The sequence below is a fragment of the Cydia fagiglandana genome, chromosome 20 (genome assembly GCF_963556715.1).
Source record: "Cydia fagiglandana chromosome 20, ilCydFagi1.1, whole genome shotgun sequence".
NCBI lineage: Eukaryota > Metazoa > Arthropoda > Insecta > Lepidoptera > Tortricidae > Cydia > Cydia fagiglandana.
Window position 1 is genome coordinate 7,507,658 of NC_085951.1, and position 22,916 is coordinate 7,530,573.

The 22,916-nt window shown below is 36.1% G+C and overlaps 1 protein-coding gene across 2 annotated transcripts in view; it reads left to right on the top strand.

The window, feature by feature from the left end:
- The window catches only part of LOC134674536 (uncharacterized), a 46,989-nt gene that overhangs the window by 17,761 nt on the left and 6,312 nt on the right, over positions 1-22,916 (top strand). The gene's annotated exons all lie outside the window — the stretch shown is intronic.

Below are 22,916 nucleotides of genomic sequence, written 5' to 3' on the forward strand. Positions count from 1 at the left end.
TGACACAATAGCAGCGATCTTCAAAAAACTTCGTTATTAAAACTTATGGTTATTTTTTAAGACAATGTATCTAATGATAACGTGTCACAGGTTTTCAATTGTATTATTTATTTATCATATGGCGGTTACACACTGACGTTACTGCGTTACGGGCGGAACGTTGGTTACTGGTTAAAATTGTAAAAAACATATTTTTTTTATTACCCCATGGATGTGTCATAACAAATCATGTTAGTTTCAGTGGTTGCTGAATACTTAAGCTGTAATTTACGTAACTAAGAGCTCCGGTTTAAATGAGACTTTGTGGCACTAACAACCACCAAGCTGTCTAATGATGAAAACCGAAGTTAGCGATGTGTACCTATCCGCCCCGTCCATGGCTCACAAATCACCCTAAATTTTATCAACAAAAAATCCTTATAAATACTCGTTATTATTGAACTTGCTCACCAAATTTACGAGAATTGGTTGAGAAATGTGACCTATAGAGGAGACCAGCCGGACACACAAACATGTCATATGTAAGCTTTTTGCCCAAACCGAATAGGGATGTGCTCGCTAAAATCGAACTCATGAAGATAATGACAAACAAGTACACACTTGCCAAATTATATGTTCGGAAAATACTTGTTATCGTATTGCGTTTGGTTATTATGTTAAATTAATGTCAGTTTAAAACTGTAAAACGCTGTGCTTCTAATTGATACAAATCTGCCATTGTTCACGAACTGATAATGATTTCCCGCGCCACTTTATAAAAACTAGAGAACTGGAGCAGACATATGCTTTTGAGATACTTGCCTGCAAAAAATGTGTAGGTATAATAATTTTATTTTATTGCAGATGTTTATTATAGGTACCTAATAAAACGGTGTAATGGTTTATAACTAATGACCCGTTCTATAACTTGATAATAGCTAATTCTAGACAATTACAGTAATTAACCAGGCAAAGCATCCGTATAACAATAACAATCATTATAGCAATAAATTAGAATATAATATATTGCGTGAGAATACCGTAAACAAAATAAGTTTTCCAACGCGTAGTGAATGTAGTGATGTCACTTCGTCAGCTAGAATGAAATATTTTAGTCCTACATGTATTAACCCTTAACGGTACAGATTTAAATGAATAGATGATTCAAGTAAGCCTCATCGCAAAATCCTAAAAAATCTGCATAAGGAATACGTAGAAAATATGATGTCATTGGGTAGTAATTTTTGCCATTTATACAGGTACTATCTAAGTCTTCATTGTCCCCGCCTTTGTCTATCTAAAAGCGTGCCCTATAAAGGGTTAATGCATACTTTTATGTAAATTAGTACATTTGCCTCATTTTCAAAAACGTCTGTTTCGCATATCGATATATAGTTGGTCAAGTAGGTAAATCTTGTCAGTAGAAAAAATCGGCAAATTTGAAAAAAGTAGGCGCGAAGGGATATCGTTTCATAGAAATTTGAATGTCGCGCCTTTTACAAGCTTTTATTTAGTTTCACCTGACCGTTGTCTTGTCTGTAATCAAATCTTGCAAGTTTTTGATCCACTTCCCGGTTTCCGATTGAGCTGAAATTTTGCATACATACGTAAGTTGGGTGACAATGCAATATTATGGTGTCATCGAACTGATCTGATGATGGAGACCAGAGGTGGCCATAGGAACTCTGTGATAAAACAACGCAACCTACCTAATTGTGTTTGGGGTTTTTAGAATTGTCTTGATGAGTATTAATTGCCTGTGGAAAGAGAAGTACAGTCAGTGATAAAGCTTGTACCATTTGCTTGACCATCTTATAAAATGTTTATCACACGTTACATTTTGTCGATACGTTGTCTATGATTACGGCTTACGGCCCGCTAGCTTGATTGACGCACCGTTGACAGCGCTTCGCTAATTGGCGTTCGAAAATTGCGATACGCGCCGTTGTTTTGTGGCGCAAATTTAATAATAGGCACCATCGATACTAACGGTCCGCGGGGCCTTTGCGGGCCAGGGCTATTCGACAAGCGTATATAAGAAAGTAATATGAATGTGTAGTCAGAAGCAGAAGTAGCGAAGCGGGTGAATTGTTAAAAATGATCTGTGGGGCATAGTGTGTGTATATGAGCTTAACAATAAATCATTTTGAACAATTCATAACATACACTCTACCTCACCTCTAACCTCTGCTGCTGACTATGATATGGTATGGTAGGGTATGGTATGGTATGGTGGTACACATGTCCTAATCGAAAATATTATTTTTTATTAATTCTTGATAATCACCAAATAATATGTCCAGTTTACTAGATGTAGGGGGCGTTCATTAAGTACGTGGTATTTGTCAAATCTGACAATACTAAAACACCTTAAGGATATTGTAATATCATCACTAGAGGGCGGAGTACCGGTGGCAAATTTCACACAAAAGGTATGGAGTCGCCTAAGTATTCTTATGATTAAATAAATAACGAATAAATGATTAATTTTGCATAATAATTTTTAGGAACTTTATTATAGAAATTATCTTACGAGCATACAAATATAATGTAATATGTTGTTAATATCTATAATACATAATAATATGTTTTCTTATCAAAACATTATCATTAGGTACTAAATACTAGACTAAGAAGTTATACCTGCCAAACGATATATTATTTTCAAGACCATTCAATTACAATTGAGGACTGGAATTATGTGTTCGAGGTCCTCCTCACAATCTACACTTAAGTGCGTATCCATGTTATAAAATGACTGGACTATGGCCACATGTTCCTGGTTTTTCGGAGTGAATCGGTTTCTTAATTTATTGAAGATCCATTTATGAGTGGAAAACGATCGCTCTACATCTACCGATGTCATGGTTGCATGTTTAAGGACTTGTTTATAATTTTCCATTGTAATCATATTCCTTAATTCGTCAGCATCTAAGTTTCTATCTAGAACCAATTCGAGTTTATTTCGCACGGTTTCACTTCCTTGGAGGCTTAAAATACTCTTAACTATATCTATTACCAGAAAACTTTCTTCTATCGGAATTTTAGTGCATTCTAATTTTTCTATCGATTCTGGTATAATTTCGTAACAATTTTTTATAATACTTAACTCGTTTTTTAAATTTTCATTTTCAAACAACTTCTGGGCTTTTCTAATGGCAATAGCTTCTTTACTGTTCAATTGCATCACAACATTTTTAATCACGTCAAAATATCTATCGTAGTAAAAACTTGCATTTAACCAGGTGCCCCAACGAGTGATAATGGGTTCCGGCGGTAAAGGCACATTCTGCGCATGGTCCCTGAAAAATAGGACGCGGTGTGGTGATTTAAAAAAAAATTTCTTGACATTAGATATTAAAGAATTGACCAATTTATGTTCAGATCTTATCTGCTCCGCGATTCTGTGTAGTCCATGAGCGAAACAAGTTACGTGTCGTACTTTAGTGTACTTTTTCTTCAAAATCTTGCCGGCAGCAAGCATGTACGCTGCGCTATCCGAACAGAATATTAAAAACTTGTTCATATTATCTGTAAAATTATCCTCCCACAAAAAATTCAAGCTTTCGTCAACCACCGCTGCAATTAAGTTCGCGTTTACAGTACTAACGACTTTACACGCTAACAAATATGGCCTTTGTAAAGCATCATCAAGTGATTTTATAATTACATTTACTACGCAATTACCGAAATTATCAAGAGTCTCATCCACCGCAAGCCATAAATTGGAATCGAAAAATGTATTTCGTATTTGCTTGACGGTCGCATTGTATATTCTGGTAAGATAGTATTTTCTCAAAACACTTTCTTCGGGAAGTTTTACGCCTTTATCTAAGTATTTTCCAAAGAACTTTTTAAATTCTGGATGGTTAACTCTTTTCCATGGGATGTTACACGCTATAAGGAAAACGCATAAATCATAGGCAAAGGTGCCATTTTGGTTTCCACAGTTAATTTGGTGTTGTTTACTGTTAACGTGTTTTTCGACATTATATTTTTTCAACTGATTTAAATCCACTGAGCAAGAAATACAGTGAATGCTACATTCTTCTTCATTATACAAGATTTTCGTACGGTTCTATCATCCGCAGAACTGTTGCTTCACATGGCTTATTCATCTTGATATTTTTCGGTTTTAAATATTTAGCCGACGCAATAATAATTCAGATAATATAGATGTAAAGCAGCTGTCTAAATTGACGATGTCAAATAATTAGTTTCTAAATGTCTCATAAATTTGTAAATTAGTAACTTTTTGAAAAGAAAGGTTGCATATGGTAAAAAATATTATATCGATGAATGGTGAATTGAAAAATAACCCAAAACATTTACGACATAACATTTAGGTGTTCCTGAAATCGATTTATGAAAATAAATGTTAAGTACTTACTTCCATTTTACGAGTAGGTACCATACTAAGTACATTAGGTAAATGAATAATTTTATTATTCAAGCCTAAAATAATAATTATAAAAGCGACTCCATACCTTTTGTGTGAAATTTGCCACCGGTACTCCGCCCTCTAATCACCACTGTTTATATAGGCAACACTTTATCTAAATCTCTTGATGAGTAGGTGTATCTCTACCTAGCCTTTTATAAGATCGAGCCACATATGAATTACAAAACCGTGTTTTTTAATCGTTTCTTGCACCTTATGTAACGTTATTAACGAAGCCATTAAAGAGATAAGGAACGAAAGTACCTATACATAACCGACATTCCAGACTGGTCGAGGAATTCTCGCGTTTTATTTTCTAGAAATAATCAAGCCCGGATCAACTGCATAAGGCAGGGAAGTCTGACTACATAAAAACATGAGCTGTTTATTTATTTTATTTAGATATTTAATTTAGGCAACAAGGCCCATATTACAAATACCTCTCAGACTAACATATACCTATATGTATTTTATAAACTTAAAAATAAACACAAAAAAAAATGTAAGCTTTATTTTATATATAATATCATAAATATCATAATATTCTATATTTTCAAACGCTACATCATTTTGTCACCCTAATGATTAATTAGCGTTAATTACGTTAATATTAACCTTAATTTACAATTTCAGTTGAAATTATCTACAGGGTGGAAAGATAAGTCGGGCCCTGGAGGTAAACTACCTTAAATCCTTAAGCCGGCTCATTTTACTTAAAGGAGACATTCCTTTATTTTTAAAAAAGAAACAAAACTGCATTCAAACAATTCTTCTTTTTTTCTTCAATTTGGCTTATCTAAAAAAAATCTTAAGTACTAAATATTAGATTTTATGGATATTTTGTACGACAGACGAGTGTAAGACCTAATGTTTCTTGGAGAAATGTTATCATTAACATCAACTGTATCGACTAGTAGAATAATATTGCGAGTTTTTATTTTTTGGAATTTTTAGTCGGTTCGAGTCCCGGGCGAGGCAAGCGAGTTTTAGAAAAACATTGAATGCAGTTTTGTTTCTTTTAAAAAATAAAGGATAGTCTCCTTTAAGTAAAATGAGCCAGCTTAAGGATTTAAGGTAGTTTCCCTCCAGGGCCCGACTTATCTTTCCACCCTGTATACCAATTCCGTTAACACCACTCTGCTGCACCAAAAATGCTGGAAAATGTACGATCATTGGTTATATTATATATGTATTAAGAATAGGTACTCTTTTTTGAAAACTCAGTAAATGCAATTTCCGAGAAGCAGACAACAGGCGGTCTTGTTGCTAAAGAGCGATCTCTTTTAGATAATCTTTGGCGTTAAGCATACCCTTTAACTGTAAAACTAGAAGTAGTAAATCTATCTACAAGTTTATTGCATTTTTTGTATTAGTATTTTTGGTACAAGGGCGAATGATTTTTTCGATTGGTTAGTCTATTGATTAGATCTAACGGAACTAAACAAATCAACGTGCTAACCTTCCCGTGAAATAGTTAATTAACAAAGAATTGAACTGCTTTTTCCGAAGTAACATTGATTGAAGTACTTACGGGGTTGTTTTATAGTAATGTAACATTTTATGTCGATTATTTAGATTAACTCGAACTAGATTAATGTAATCGTCTTCTTGGAGAATGTGTTGTATCATTTATAAATTATTTTTTATTTGAAACTCTATAAAAATTTGGTCTAGGGAACATCAAAGCTTATTAAATTCTATACAAAAAACTAAAGTACTACATTACTCTTTATGTACCTAATCTTAGCAACCTTTTAGTTTTTGTTTCATGACTCTGCTTCTTATTTGAATTTTTATCATAAAATATATTACTCATATCTTAAACTGCTCTAGTATTACTCATATCTACCTAATTTTAGATAGCATTTTCTTAGGTTATGTACATAGGTAATAAAATGCATTAACAAACATTCATGCGAAATAGTTGCATGTTAGATCTTGTAATTAGGCTCTAGGCTATTAATCGTTCCTTAACTAACAATTAGCTGTAATCTACAAGCAAATTAACCGGCTCGCCTTGGCTGATCGCTTTTCGACCGGTTTGGGATATTTAATCTTTGACAGCGGGATCGGATTTCAAGGATGTGGGGTAATAAGTAAACATAAAAAACCTAAAGGGTTTTAATATATCACATCGTGTTCGGTTGTGAACAGTTACAAAAATCAGGTAATTTAGAATGCAAACTTCTAGTACTGTTAGGTTCACATGTAAAAATATAGTAAAATTATAAGTTTACAGCGGTTTCGCCATTTCTATTGGAAAAGCAATGTACTTAATCCAAATAGATATGACTGGGGTTTCATCGCTAATCCGTGCATTTCTATACATAACGAAACAGGCTCTGTATTCCCATCTTTTACGCAAATAAGTCAGACGAACCAATGTAAGCGAGACCTCTTTATTCAGTATAATTGTTATCCCATCGAGGTCATATTACACTAGCACCTACACCAGAATTAAAGCGTTGCCTGTGAACAAACAACTGGGAACAACCTCAACCAGCGCTGGCGTCGGCAAATGTCAGCTAACTGGCACGCCGGAATGCGGGCTCCGTTCCGTCACAACCGATACAACACTTTATATCTATCTGATAAGATTCAATTTGCAATCAAAACGATGAACGTGAGACCAACTGTACTGCTTATATTACAATAAATCGATTGATTGTGACCTTTAGTCGGTTGGGTGAGGGTTTAGGTTGGCGTGGGAGAAATTGACCTTTGATAACCAAGGCTTATAAAAGGTTTGGTTTTTGTATACGAGTTATTGGTAACAGAAAAAGTGATTTTTTTAGTAATTGAGTTGTTTGGAAGACGATGCAAGAAACGGTCGTTCCAAAGTATAAAATCACCCTTAAAGAGTTTCATGTTTCTTAACTGCTATGCCAAAAATTGCTTGTTTACAACCAGAATTCGGACTAATGCACTACTTAACAACATAAATAAATCTAATTGTTAAAACTTTTTTTTTAACATGGAGTAATGCATTCCGCCTAGCCGGGGAAGGACTCGTGAGGTGGATGAGCTATCTGTATGGTGACGAAGCTTGCGCTGTGGATCTGAAGGTATGCTGTTAAGTATTATTATGTTGTTTTGGGTTAATAGACTAACTTCATTGTTAAAAATAATTATGTTAAATAAAAATATTGAAAAATGAATAAAGTAACTAGCAATAGCAACCACTTTTCCGTGTTACCTGAGAGCAGAATGCAATGCGCCGGTTGCGACACCCGGTGTAGTAATGGTTTACACGATCTCGCGATCATTTCGGACCCACTGGCCTACCAGGAAGCCTGATCAAATGCCACTACACTACAAATTACTGAGAAATGAGAAGCGACGTTTACACTAAGCTTGTATATGTTTTAAAGTCTGTTTATGCTGCAATATGCAAGTTGAATATACAAGCTGACTGAAACATTTGCCATTAAATAAATCTCGCAAGTCAACTATGACAACATACAAAATGCGCCCACAAGATGTGAAATGTAGGTCTACTTAACCGCTAGTCTTTTTCACACGACACCTTTACTGATAAGCTATTTTAAAATGAATTATCTTCCTACAACATCAGAAGGATTTAAGTCCTTTCTCTGTTAAAGTAGTATCCATACAGGTATGTGCACTTGTGCATACCTTTACAGAATTTTATTACGAAACTCCGTACAGAAATAATCGGCATTCTTTACCAAAACCGCTGTTTGCGAACTTTCTTCTAAATAAACGAAGGCAAACACTTTTAAACAACCTCATCGTACGTCTACAAAGAGTGCGTGGGAATATTAACTTTATCTCCGATGCATTAGGTTTACTTTTGCTTTAATTGGGGTTAAATTCACTTCTTTAACCACGGTTGCAAATTGCTTTATTGAGTTTTACTTTCGCCTTTATTGATTTAATCTACCATCTGTTTATGGAGGATATTTGTTCTAAATTCAGCGGAATGGCGTAGTGATATAAAAAAATGTTCCAAGTATGATAGAAAACCTATGGTGATGGAAATCGGTCAGACAGAATTAATAGCTTCTGAACAACTGTAACGAATGGTTATTTTTAAGAATGGTTAATGTTATTGTTGATGTAGCAACACACATTTTTAAGGCATTCTTTTCTTACAATATGTCGGCACGTATGCATAGGTATCTACTGTAGGTAATTATTTTTGACAACAACGACTACGCCCTTATTGACAGACAATATGATTCGTGACAAGTTTGGTTCATGGTCTTTCATTCTGAATTGTACTAATGCACGTAATTTAAGTAACCTGAAATGCCACAAAGAGAACAATAAAGTAGGTAAAAGCTCTAAAAAATTGGTTTCGTTTCCTTGGTTTTGATATAAGAGGTCGCTTTTTAAATTCTTATTTCTTCGAAGCCATTTAATTTGCAAAATAACATAATATGCAAAATGAGCAACTTACATTGTATGACTTGACTTGAACTGTAAAAGCTTTAAACGTTTAACATTGCAATACCGAAAACCGAAAATCTCTTAAAACACTTACATTCATAAAACTAAAATCAACTCATAAAAGTACTTTACGCCTCATAAATAATGCAAGATTTCGATTTAAATGTAAATTCGGCATTCGTAACTACCAACACACCAGCCTACATATGTAAAAAAAAAATGCCATTTCATCATCTTGTCGATGGTACATTGTCGCGTTGTGAGGCCAATCGAATGTCAATCGGTCAGTGATCTCAGTTTTGGCGGGAGAAACTCGTCACACCACTTTTTTGTGTATTTTACTTTCTCGTGGCCTGAAATATTGGGGAGCTTGGGAACACACATCTGATAATAAATCAAACAGTTTTAAATTGAAAAGTTGACTGTAGATGATATCTGGCTATTGTCGAGTTCAAGTTATTACTTTGTTCCTTGTACTCGGTAAGATAGCATCGGTCGTTATTCGTTGAATAAGTAGCCTACTCGCAAGTCTACAATTAAGGAAGGAAAATTGTACACAAAGCCGACGTGTAAAATTTCGTAAGCAGATGACCGTGCTCTTGAATTAAGATTGTCCGAAATCAGAATATTAGATGTTGTTGTCCATGACAAAATATGGACCATGTTTGTATGAAATAAATCCATTTTTTTTAATTACTAAAAAGCTTCGTGTTCGAAACAATATTTCGATTTGGAAGATTGTATGTTTATTCTATTCAACATTAACTCTTTCGATCTTTATAATGTAAATATTATCTACTTGTTACCCTCTTACGTCTGTCTCACACATAAAAAGCCGCTTTTTACGAAGACCGATGGCCGTAATCATTGCATAAACTTTAATAGGTCCGCATCTTACTTTTCCTTGAAGGAAGAATGCAGCCACTGTACAGAACCCATACTTAGTTAGTACCTTATTCCTTAGAATTGCTGCGAACCGGTTTTAGCTTGGCCTCTGTTCCCACGGGCTACACTTAACATCGGAGATACTCGTACCTATATTGATTGATCTCTGATTACACACAGTTATTTCGGAACTCGAGTTCAGACTTACACTGGTTTTTCTGAGGTTGGTGTCCGGCAAGCGATGTTATTGTACATCCCAGGAAGCGGCTATGGAAGGATTGGAAGAGATGGTATTGGACAAGCTTTAGTCATTCAAAGCTCACAGGAAGCGCTTTGTCGACGATTTATATTTGGTATTCAAGACGGTTCAGCTTTTGTCTGCCTATTAACACAGTTAACTGAACATTTGCAAACCTTAATGCAACGAGATAAGAACTGCCAACGATTAGTTATAGATAATAGCTCATCTATCAAGATTAGTCAAGAACATATTAATAATGTTTCACTACCTGTGCCAACTTTTTGTGTATTTTATACAAAGCCACACCGTAAACGAATGTTAGTCTATCTTATCTTATACTTTTAAACGAGCAAACGGCTCCAACAATTTCTATAAAATTTGCTACATAGGTATATTGGGTTTTCGGGGGCGAATAATCGATCTAGCTAGGTCTTATCTCTGGGAAAACGCGTATTTTTGAGTTTTTATATGTTTTCCAAGCAAAGCTCGGTCTTCCAGATATTATGTTATATGTCACACACTACCCTAGCTTGGGTCCATCCTTGTAAAAGGGTAGATAACTTTTTCTTGTCACTCTATTAAAACCCCTGACCTGGGTCAGCCTTAAAACCCTTGTTTTATGGTACTTAAATTTCTAGGGCATAGGGTTTACTTAGCATGTTAGTAGAATGAAGTTATATAATTTCTTCAAACATGTGCTTGTTGGCCACCAACTAGGTATAAAAAAAATATTTTGGGATTTCGGATCATAGTTGACTGCGGGACACAGATTAGCATTGTCGCGCACCGCTAGAGTATCGAGTACAGTTTGATATGACGCTTGTAGGTCGCCGTCCGCTCGCCGTGACGACATCCAAGGTTACTGCTTTCACAGTCAGCTGGTTCTAGATTTGGCTAAGTTGTCTTACACGTCGGGTTAATGATTCTATTAACCACAGTAGATTTATCAATACCGAATTGTAGACTTTCGAAGAAGGATGGGAGGAGGGCTCTTGGTCGCTTTTTCTTTAGTAAATGACATCTATTTTAGAATACGATTCCATAGAAGGAGCTCAAAATATGACTCCATGTTTAGTGATCTTAGAAAGATCCTTCTACAACTACACTCATGGACAAATTTAGAGGAACCCAAAAAAAAAAGTTTAAATACTAATTTTGAAATTACATATTTTAGCCTAATTACACACTTTGGCCTAGCAGGATGATGATGAAATTACATACTTTAGGTGTGTTATCCAGTATTTTTTTGCGTTCGTCTAAATTTGTCCATGACTTCCATGAGTATTATGTATCTATAGGAGTACCTAAACACATTATAAAATCTACAGTGTCTGATCCTATTGCAAGTTGCAATTGACACTGTTCCGACTGAGCTCAAATTTGGCTCATCTAGATACATACATATGTACCTAATATCTATGTGACGTAGAATAGAATATAATCATCAGTCTCATCATTGAAGACTGAAGGTCGGCATACTCCTGTTGGTATATGTAATGGCTCCTCTACACTATGGGCCAACGCAGGCCACTCCAAGGGACGCAGCCATGCGGTAAACGTCTAACGCATAAATACGTCCCTTGAAGTGGCTGGCGTTGGCCCATCGTGTAGAGGAGCCATAATTAAATATACGAATGGGCACCAGACTCAACTCTGTATGTATGCAAATTGCATGTTACTGGAAGCAATGCCACTATTGCTTCCAGTAACATGCAATTTGTAGGAAATCCTCCATTGCTACGCATATCGCGGAGTGCTAGTAATCTAACCGCTAAATATTATTCATTAACCAAGCAAAGTAAATTAGTGTTCACGGCCTTTACCATACCTGAAGAGGATTTATAACGTCATTAGAAACATATTATTTACATTATCGACTGGTAACTTTCGGATCTTACAAAAGTTGCAAACTGAAAATTTGCAAAAAAAGACATTATGTACACTCTTTCCTTTCCTTGCGGTAAGCGATATGCATCTCGTGCATCCGAGTAAAATTTGCAAAAACAAAAGAAAGTACAAAAGAAGGATGTCTATATTATGATCATACGAAACAGACTAACTCAGGAAATTGCCCAAGAAAAGTACGCTCATCTAGTATGTAATGGCGCTAGTATAGTAAAATACAAGAAATGAAATGTACACAAAGAAAATATACCCAAAGCTCACGCTTACTTTTACAACACAATTTTACGCAGCATAGATGTCCAAAACGCAACCTTCGATTTAGGCAATAAAAATTATACAAATGTAAATGTGTCTAGCGTGGGGACTATAGCCCAAGCCCTCTCGCGCATGAGAGGAGGCCTGTGCTCATATATATATATATATATATATCAGCAGTGGGATGATGAAGATGATGATAAATGTATGTGTTTTAACACTTATCCTTTAAACACATTATTAGACTGTCACACAACTCTAGTTCCTAATTCATCAATATAAGGTTCTCGTGAAAAACCATGTAGGTATGTCTTTAAAGGTACATGATGTATACGTATTCTTCATAGCACTCACGACTCCTTCAATCACCTCATTAGCCTGCACGCATGGCCGTCGTCACGAAAATGTAGATTTAATTAAATTAAGCCGTTCCATCAATATTCAGTGGTACTGCATATTGCTTGTTGTTTCCGTGACTGAAGTGTTGAAAAGATTTGTAATTTTGGTCAAAACCATTGCATGGCTTACATTTATGATGATGTAGATACAATTATGATGTAAAAAACTAAATAAGTGTTTCGTGTAGGGACTATGTTTGGCGCGGAATAATCTAATACTTACGGTAATCACACAGGATGGGACGCTAATGGTAACATTCTATTTCTGACCGCAGCTGCACTACTGGTCCGTACGCGTCGGTGTTATTGTCAATTTCCATAGTAAAATGAATGGTTGGGCAGCTATCGTTGGAAATGGACTGTCACCTTAACTCTAAAACATTTGTCGCGAATTCCAACCAGTATACGTCAATCAAAATCGAATCAGCGATCCCCGCTCCCACGGCCGACGAATCGTGAACATGCAGAATTCATGGTCGTCGGCATTCTACAGCTTACAGCTTCACTTTACACCAAAAGATAGTAAGAAGTTTGATCTTTATATGGAGTTAGAGCGTTTTTGAAACGTCTGTGGCAATGTCTGGAGTCGGCCACGAGGAAGGAGTGAAATGACAATTAGAATGCGTGCTTAACTGCTTAGCTTCCGTATGTTAGCTCTCTTAGAACCTTATACGTATGCGTTAACTGCAGTCTTACCTAAGTAGGTATCTTGTAGACTATGTTTACGAAAACCGCCAAAGTAGCATAAGATTCTGGAAAAAGAGCATAACTGTCTTAAAGGATGTGCCTAAGTATCAGGGGTCGGAAACCGGTATTTGCTCCATACAAAAATACCGGTATTATTTCGTTCTTTTTCGTTCTTTGGTTTATTATTTCACTTTTAATGGGACAATCTAATAATACAAAATCGTTACCTAAATACTTGATCCAGTCCTACGTAAACAGCATAAAATAATTTAAAAAACTGTGCTATTTCGGGGTTTTTAAAAAATACCGGTTCCGAGCCCTGCTAAGTATATTTAAAATAGAGCGTAATATGAACTCCATCTTAAAGGTCGGCAAAGCATTTGTAACCCCTTTGGTGTTGCAGGTGTCCATGGGCGTCGGTAATTGCTTACTATCAGGCGATTCATCTGCTCGTTTGCCTCCTATATCATAAAGAAGTGCCGACAATGTTGTCATTATGAATGTTGTTATTGTAGGTTGTTGTACTCAGGTAGGGTTGCCAGATCGAAAGGCGCTATTATCGGGAAACAATATCAATTTTTCGGGATTTTGGGACTTAATTCGGGAAAAGAAATACATTCAAATGAAAGTAATTGTATTAAAAACAACGATATTTTAAATTATTGGCACTACGTCAGCTCGCTCGCTCGACGACAGTTCGGAACTTGAAATTATTGTTTTATAACGTGAAGCTGTTTTTCGGGACAGTTTACACTTTGTCGGGAATCGGGAACACATGCTAAAAATCGGGAGAATCCCGCCAAATCCCGACCATCTGGCAACCCTATACTCAGGTATGCTTTTAACCTAGTTCGATATGCAAAACCTCGTATAATTTGCCTTAAATATTTATTAATTTGAACACAATGCTTGACCCGGTTAGAGTGAACGAACTTATGAATGCTGTTTGCTCTGCCTTTTGTCAAAACCACTTATATACAAATATCTATCATTATTGCAGTCAGTCGAATGCGTAATAAGATCATGTGACTAATTCTGATTTAATTCGTCGATTGCTTCAAAATCATTTATCAAATTTTAAAATGATCTTAAAGTTTTTAATTATGTAAATTGTTCTAATTAACGCTGTATTATATGATTTAAGTACAAATAGTACAATTAGATTAGGTAATTTCATTTAATTATCATTTATTTAAGGACCAACTGAGATCATTTTTGTTAGTACTTACGACTATGGCTTATAAAATATTGTTAGTATTATGATCTATAATCTATACAATGTCAGAGATAAATAAATTAATTGAAAAATTCCTTTTTTATTCCTTTTTTAACCACTATGATGTATTGGTATCTAAGTGGGTATAGGTAGATACCTACTTAATGAAATCATAATTTAATACAAGACATAGCATACAGTATCCCAAGACTACGGGACATCAAGGGAAAGTACCCTAAATATCGTAGATAGGATATTTTGCTGAAAGAAGACATTATTTTAATTTAAAAAACAATTTAAACTGCATTCATAGATTTTTAAATAATTACATGGTTGAACCGGGAATCGAACCCGCTACACGAGAAAAAAAAATCAGCCTGTAGTTTTATCATACCGATCGAAAGGCTTCGTCATAAGGATTATTTTTTGCTAAATAACATAGTGTCAGAAATAAAAGGAAGACCATGAATTTTAACATTTGATGTGAAATTTAGCGAAATAATCAAAAGAGTGCGACTTTGTATTCAACAAAATGAGACTTATTTTGAGCATTTGATAAATTAAATTGATTAATTTTGAATAAAAAATGGTCTTCCTTTTATATCTGATACTATGTTATTTAGCAAAAAATAATCCTTATGATGAATCCTTTCGATCGGTATGATAAAACTACAGGCTGATTTTTTTCCCGTGTAGCGGGTTCGATTCCCGGCTCAACCATGTAATTATTTAAAAATCTATGAATGCAGTTTAAATTGTTTTGTAAATTAAAATAATCTTCTTTCGGCAAAATATCCTATCTACGATATTTAAGGTACTTTCCCTTGATGTCCCATAGTCTTGGGACGTTCTGTATAGCATGTAATGGAGGAAATTTACTGATACATACGAGTATATACTAGTACATACATGTACAATGTTTTCACGGAAAATTATAATTGTATTGTCAAGTGTTGAGCTGAGCAAGTGGATATGAATCACCTTTCTCAACACTGGTATTCCACTGAACGAAGTGAAGTCTTCTGGTCAATTAGGGGCGCGGCTGTATACTTATAATTTCTTGGATTTTTCTTAAGTCCATAAAAGATACGTAACTTGTAAATAGTTGTTTTGATTGGATCCTACTGGAATTTGGCAGCTGCGACACTAATTAATATTTTTTTTCTCATACTCATGAATGAAACTGTCCTTAGAGATGTCTTTTGAGTTGTTCAAAACTTGTTATCTCAATGTCAATAGCACTAATGTACCTACATTTAATTAGACATTAATACAGCTAGTTGTTAGCAAGCAATATATTAAAATCAGTAAATTATCATAAATTTCTCGAAGCCTTTTAAATAAAACTGGGCTCATTGAAATCGATACGTGACCGGCGCGTACGCATAGAAATGTGATTACGCGGTGCGCAAACGCAAATAGAGACTGTTTGCTCGCTCGCTTGTAGAAAGTAATGAGCTAGGCTAGGCTTTTGTTTAATAGGTGTCATTAGTTGGAGCAATTAGATAGAAACGCCACTGGTCAGATGTGGCACCAATCTTGAATTACAGTGAAATCTCGGTAAAGGATGACTCACGTTAGACCGGGCCGTGTGCGGCCCGGAGCTTCCGGCGCTTACTTTTCTATGACATGACACGTGATCACGTGATGCTTTCCATAGAAAAAGATGCGCCGGAAGCTCCGGGTCGGACTCGGCCCGGTCTAACGTGAGTCATCGTCATCCTTTATCCGGCACTTCTCCGCACATTTGCGTAAATATGTCCTATTATATTTGTTTATTATTTTACTAAAATGTTGTTCTATGCCATGATTCAAAACACATCGGACTGTACATGCATGTAACCTCTCGTGGATATAAACTTAAACATTAATATGTTCACTCTCCACTAAGTCATGATGGAATGCAAGTTAACTTAGAATAACATGAACAAGGAATGTACATTTAACGAGCACTAACTTCGATAATTAAGCAAAAATTTAATTAAAATGCGGTACAATAAACTTATTTTATAGTTTTGTTAATTTCCTTTGGAAAATTGTTTAAGTTCTCGTTAAATTGCCTGGTAATTTCAGAAAAATTGATTTTGATATATTATTACTACCTACATCAGAAGTTTTATGCAGTTTAATCATTGTGCCTTGCAATTTCTATGACATGACAGGCGATCACGTGATGATTTTAATAGAAAACGATGCGCCGGAAGCTCCGGCCCGGACACGGCCCGGTCTAACTTGAGTCATCCTTTAGGCAGTGCAAGCAGGGAGTTTGTCTTGTAAAAATATTATAAAATTTTTTTATTTTATTCAGTAGCTTGAAAAACAAATTACAGTATCTGCACTGGTGTCTCTTTTTAAGTGAGAAGACACTTGTGCTAAGAGAACACCGCTCTTCCACGTGGTTAGTTTACAATAACTATAATTTTTTTTTCAAAAATCAAAATATTACTAAAAAAATTACATTAGTAGTACTAATTCCCATAAAACACATCGTTATGATTGAACGTTAATATGAAATATTAATATCACTTTGATACCTTTACGAAGTGTTAATGAGAATTACGCCCGCATTAGCTAGTGAGTAACTACATAATTATGAGCATGCGATACTAGATGCGCATTCATTCCATATTGTCACGCTACGATTACAGCTGTGAGTTGTCGGTAAACATACAGTCGCTATCATATGTATCGGAGCGACCGAGATGGACAAAAATACATGAACACGAACAATAGAGGCGTGTACAGATATCCGTGAGTACCTTGGTCGCTCCGGTATATCAGCCGGCGTATTATGGATGGCTTTATCAATCTTTATCCGCGTGATAAAATAACTGTCACTTTTTACACTGGGTTAGAAAGTGACGGACACAGTTTTATCTCGCTGTCACGTAGACAAGAACGACCATCATATTCGTACTGATCAATAAATATGTACATAGGTAATTAAGTTAAACATTCGTTCGGTTATTAACAGCAAATAATAAGTTTTAATGATTTATTAGTGCATACAAACTTAATGCACATACCTAGAAAAAAAACATAAATAACTAACCTACAAAACTTAAAAACTAAATCTAAAAATAGATAAAGTTTTAACTGAATAACTACAACGTACGCTTCGATAGAAAAAAATGTTAGAATATATTTACTGGGAATTTACATCCTCAATTAATGTATACGAGTAACACCACTTTATTAGTTAAATAGCGGAAAAACCAAACAACATGAAAACCCGAAGAAAACCTCGAAATTCGAAATTCGGGTGAGAAGGAAATCTCTGTTGCTAAATTGAAAATATGGAACGGTCTGAATAATTACCTTAGGCTCTAAATTTACCACCGCTCTGCTCATTACTGGCTGCTCATAAAATCCTCAGCAGCCATTGTTCGCAACGTTCATTCTCATATAAACTGTAGCAACGTTCAGTTGGTTTACTAAAATTCCCGGAATGAGAAAGTTACCGGCAAATGTCGCCGAGATTGCGCCCCGGGCCATTTGCATACAAAGTTAAACATTATTAAGCAATGGTGAATGCGGTACATACTTAATAAGCAACCAAAATATACATAAATATAGCCTGGCCGATTTTTAAGATCAAGTTTGCAAATTTCCAAAAACTTGGAAAACATCTCGGAAATTAAAAAAAATATACAGGAAAAGGAAGCTTTCAGTATGGAAATGGATAATTTCGATTCCTATACAAAAATATTTATAAGTTTTTTTACTTTTTAAAGTGGAAATTTCAAATTATGAATTTAAACTGTTATTTCAAATAGAAAACACCTGTAAGATTGTATCCGAATGTATTGTGATTCGTGAGTGAACCGAACTAAATATGTACATATATATGTATTTCAATCTTAGAGCATTTAATAACTGGAGTCGCCTTTAAGAGCTTACCCCTCTGCCGAAAACCTTGCACAATTGTGCAAACTTTTGTATGAACTGACATGGCTATTTGTACGTTACGTACAAATCATCGATTGTATAGTCATTATAGTCAATGAATGTAGATAGGCACGCTCGTACACTCCATCTACGTAACAATGCTAATTCATACATCATACAGCGATACTACACAACACTACGTTGATTGTTTTGGTTCGAACAATAACACCTACAGTGCGATAGTGCCAACTAAAGTGCTATGCAGAATGACATACAGTAATCCTAACTAATATTAATACTAGTATGTAATTAATGTATTATACGTATTTAACCAAATATTTTTTAAAACTGATCATTCAACTCTGCTGTCTACTTAATAGCGACCCGCCCCGGCTTCGCAGGGGTTATCAAATTATACACCTAAACCTTCCTTAATAATCACTATTGATATGTGAAAACCGCATGAAAAATTGAAAATTATTTCAGTAGTTTTTCACTTTATCGCGAACATATAATACAAACGCACAAATAGACAGACGCGGCGGGAGACTTTGTTTTATAAGGTGTAGTGATAGTGATATACTACCGTGTGACATGAAGGAAGGAGGAAAGTCGGAAAATGAACAGTAAGGTTCCTAAGCAGCAAAATGAGGATGCAACCAAGATAAACGCTAACATGAAATAGATATTATAATATACATATAATACATACTACAAAAACAGTACAGGAGCTAGAATTTTATTATTTTGATATCATGTGTGACTTCCTAAACTTCTTATAGTAGTACGAGCACAAATAATCTCAGCGTAGCTCGATTAACGTGAGAAACTAACATTTACAATTCGTCGGTGAAATTCTATAGTTGGTGCGAATGGAATTCGAGAACTGTGGACGGTTTTAACAAAGTGTAGGTTAGGTACATACAGATGTTGCAGATGATGAGATAGGTAAGTAGGTTGTTGTCATGTAGTTGTCACATTTTTACCGGTATGTGATATAAAAGTGCGTTAGGGACACTGGGAACTCGGAGCGGAAGCAAGTTTTTGTATGCCTTTTTGTCAACTTGAGGGTATTCATAAGGACTTTGGAGCCTTATTTTTTTTTTATGTAATATCAGCAAACGAGCAGACGAGCCGCCTGATGGGAAGCGGTCATCGTCGCCCATGGACATAAGCAACACCACAGGAGCCGCTTAAGCGTTGCCGACCCTTGAGAACCCTAAATACCCGCTTCTTGAAGAATCCCATGTCGTAGCGCAAAGGAAATACCTCAGGAGGCAAGTCATTCCACATTTTGCACGTTCTGGGAAGAAACGAGCGAGATGCCCGCTTATTCTTGGTGTGCCATGTATCTAAGAAGTGGGGATGAACTTTGCTCCTTTGGCGGGAGGTGCGGTGATAAAATCGAGACGATGGCACCAAATCAAAAAGTTCTTCCGAGCATTCCCCATTGTACAGACGGTAGAACATGCAAAGAAAGCCAACGTCTCTCCGAAGGCTAAGATGTTCTAAGCCGTCAGTAAGTTCGGGATCGCCGACAACACGAACTGCCCGCCGTTGGATGGAGTCAAGAGGAAGGAGCTGGTATTGTGGGGCGCCAGACCAGAGATGAGAACAGTACTCCATATGAGGCCGAACCTGCGCTTTACATAACAAAAGCCGGTGACTAGGTGTGAAGTACTGTTTGGCTCTGTCAAGCACCCCAAGCTTTTTTGAGGCCAGTTTGGCTTTATGTTCCAAATGACTTCGAAACTGGACCAAGTATCCCGATACTTTTAGACATGGTAAGGGGAATGCCCTGAAACTTTGGCGCCGTGACAAATGGGGCTTTTTTAGTGGAAAACGCGCAGACTTGTGTCTTACTGGGGTTGAACTGGACGAGGTTACGTCTACCCCACTCGGAGACCTGTTCAAGGGACGTCTCGATCTCAGACACAAGTCGCATCCTACACTCCGACACCTGCTCAGGGGGGGCGTTTGCACGACCTGTATAACAGCTATCGCCAGTGCTGTCATCTGCATAGCAATGAATATTGTTAGTCAATAACATATCATTGATATGCAGCAGGAACAGGGTAGGCGATAGTACAGATCCTTGGGGTACGCCAGCGTTTATGGGCTTATAGTCCGAGCATATTCCGTCAGTGACGACTGAAATGCTACGCCCACACAGGAAGCTGGCAACCCATGTGCACAACCCCTTAGGAAGCCCGTATGAGGGAAGTTTTGAGATAAGTGCCTTATTTATGGATTACGTTATCTCACTGAATATCCCCCTTAAAGTGACATTCCATTTCCAACTGCAGCTGCAATACTGTTCATTTTACTATGGAAACGCGTCGCTGTCATTGTCAATTTCCATAGTAAAATTAACAGTATTGCAGCTGCAGTTGGAAATGGAATGTCACTCTTATTCATAAACGTTTACTAAAGTTAGCAAGCCGATAATAATCGTTTGTCCTTTTCCATCATACCAATACGTCGGAAGGTAACCAATACTTAGGGTATGTCTGTAAGTAATATTGCGTAAAAAAAATGTAATGTACGAAATTACAGAGAGAAGCAAACCAGAGAAATTAGAACCTAAATCTCTGTAATAGTTTCTCATAGTATAGAATAATTAGCTCTTTGCGTTAGAATGAGACCAACCTAAGTTGGCACTGTTGGCAGCGATTTTGATAGCCCGACCCAGTGCAAGTGCTATTAGAAACGTCAAACTTCTATGAGACAAATAACACTTGCACCGTCTGGGCTATCAAAATCGAACAAGTCCAACTCTGTCAACAAACAGTTGATAGAGTTGTTCATTTCTATCGATCATTTTGTCATTTTATGTTAAGAAACAATATTTAACTTTGTTAAATATTGGCAAGATATTGGTATGTTTTATGAATAAGGGATTAACGGCTCGATTCGGAAAATGAATTAGATTTCTACTAGACTTCAACAAATTACGATATGGATAATTTAAAGATATTTGTAAGATAGATATGTCAAATTTGACGTTTCCGCGATTCTGGAGGTCTTCTTGAACGATTTCGACAAGTTATGACTTAGCTATCCAAGTCATATCTAGTCGATATCTAATGTAGATCTAGTTGATCTCTAAATCGTCTCAAGATCTTGTGATTCGAAATCCGAATAGGCCTGTATCAGCTCCTTTATTTAAATGCGTAGTATTCAGAAATATGCAACTCACAATTCGAGCGGCCGACTTGGCACGGATGGATAAGCGAGCATGGATTACAAATAACTGTGTAAATTACTTTCAATTAAATAAACAGTAAGTTACAGCAATAAACAAATGATGCTCTTATGTACATTATTTCGTCGGGTCACAAGCAAAAGTCACTAACTAACATCATTGAAATTATTGGACAGTAAACCGTGTTACAAGTGTAATAAGGTGCATTGTTACTTAAATTTTTTGATAGTACTCAGTGACGTTTGCTTGTCACCAGACGATTTGAAATATTTAGATTTGTAGGCGGCTCTTTGAACCTTTCATTCGTCCCGAGATACCTAAGGTTTCGATATCGAATGAAACTATGTTCAAACGCTGAAAATATTATTTGGTTCGTTGGGGTTTGAATATGTTTTTAGAAAATAGCCATTTATTAGTAAGTACCCCACCCCTAGTGTAAATTTCATTCGATAGCGTGACGTGACGTATGCGTTTGCGTTAAGTTGCATTTTTTGTATGGGTATTTGAGTTTCCAAAACGTCCCGCTTCGCACTGGCGCGCTGTTCAAAATCTCATACAAAAATAGATATATCACAAACGCGAACGCTCGTCACGTTATCGAATGAAATTTACACTAACTGCCGTATTCGAACTTCACAAGATACGACACGTACTAGATCCATTCTAGATACGTTATAGTTTAGATATCAACTGATTCACTTTTGCAGCGCAATTCGGGCAACCAAGATATATACGGGTAAGATATCTATTAGATGTAAATTGGATCTCTAAGTCATATCCTGTGGAAATCGTTCAAGAGTATCTCCAGAATCGCGCAAATGTCAAATTTGACAGGTTAGATCTTAAACATATCGTTATCTTATCTTGGTAATGTCTAAAAGATGTCTAATAGATGACTTTTAGAAACTCCCAACATACAATAGCTGTATTTTTCGTCGTCTCTCGTATTTAAAATGCCTTTTGTTTATTTCTCTCTCTGTCAACCATATAAATTGGTTCGATTGATTATTTGGTCGGTTACATTTTTACTACCAATTAACACTATCGTGCAGCCGGCATGCACATTCCAACGTTTATAATGCAAATGCCGTATCGGTTTCAAGAAAGATTACATAAAAACCCAGGAAAAAGTAAGATCAATAAGGAAACCGGGCACCATCGATCTTACCGACTGCGGTCGATAGGTTGTGCAATGCGTTACGTGTGCGTTTACATCGATATTGACGGGTGGTGTTATGTATGTCGCGAGTATGATGAATGAAATGAATGATGTGTTACTTTATGCTAACCGCAGAGAATTAGGGATTATGCGACTTTGTTGTGGTTTAAATTAGGTCTATCTGCGTTTGTCCTCCTTTGTCCTGCTAGATAAATTGTATGCAACGAATTACGAAGTCAGGAAG